Source organism: Puntigrus tetrazona, chromosome 1 (assembly GCF_018831695.1).
Source record: "Puntigrus tetrazona isolate hp1 chromosome 1, ASM1883169v1, whole genome shotgun sequence".
NCBI classification, from domain to species: domain Eukaryota; kingdom Metazoa; phylum Chordata; class Actinopteri; order Cypriniformes; family Cyprinidae; genus Puntigrus; species Puntigrus tetrazona.
This window is the reverse complement of record NC_056699.1, coordinates 8,716,251-8,717,048: the sequence shown is the minus strand read 5'-3', so window position 1 is coordinate 8,717,048 and position 798 is coordinate 8,716,251. Positions and strand designations below refer to the sequence as shown.

General features: G+C 32.3%; 1 protein-coding gene across 1 annotated transcript in view; it reads left to right on the top strand.

Annotated features, from left to right (window-relative positions):
* LOC122345778 (dystrophin-like) overlaps window positions 1-798 on the top strand; it is a 37,943-nt gene that overhangs the window by 34,524 nt on the left and 2,621 nt on the right. The gene's annotated exons all lie outside the window — the stretch shown is intronic.

The following is a 798-nucleotide window of genomic DNA, read 5'->3' as shown; positions in this document are numbered from 1 at the left end:
TGAAATGTATGGAAGCCTGTTTTAGCCACAGAATAAAAATAGAAAAGTAATTGCGACTTTTCTTGAAATTTAGAGTTTGTATTTCACAGCGTTGAGAAAAGATTGGCGTTAACTCGGTTGCGAGTTTGTTACATGACCAAAAAAAAAGCAGGATTTAAACATTTTGGGAAACGAGTCAGAACTGAGACGGAAACTTAACTGTGAAGTATGCAATTTTTTGAGAAATATTGGAAATATAAACTAAATATAAGGAAAAGTCAGTATTTTGTCACTTTTTTTTTTTTTTTTAGAAAAGTCCAGATTGTGAGACGAAAAAGTTGCAGTTACGTTGTTTATAAAGAAGCTCTCATAGAAATCTATATGTTGACGGTGCAAACGCAATATTATTTTTTTTATTATTAACTCCAAATAATAGGCAGCACATTTTGGGTGCGTCTTGAATTTTTCTGTGTACAAGTACACTACAAGGTAGTGATTAATGTAATCTCTTCTATCTGCCCACGGTTAAAAATGTATTAATTAATTTCTTAATTTGACTAGTTAACTGACATGCGTAGTAATTATTATGTTTAATGGCTGTACTTGTGAAGCTTTCATTATATAAGTTGGCTTGAAGCCCAGGCTGGTTTCAGCAAAAGATTTTTAGAACGGATAAAAAGAGGCAATGTTCTTATCTGTGCCAAACAAAAAAGGAACACAGGGAGCTTTTATTCACGTATGGATACAAAAGAAGTATTTTGCCCTTAACTGCTAGCCAACGTCTTATTTGTTGTCTTCACTTTTGGAGAAAAAAAAAAA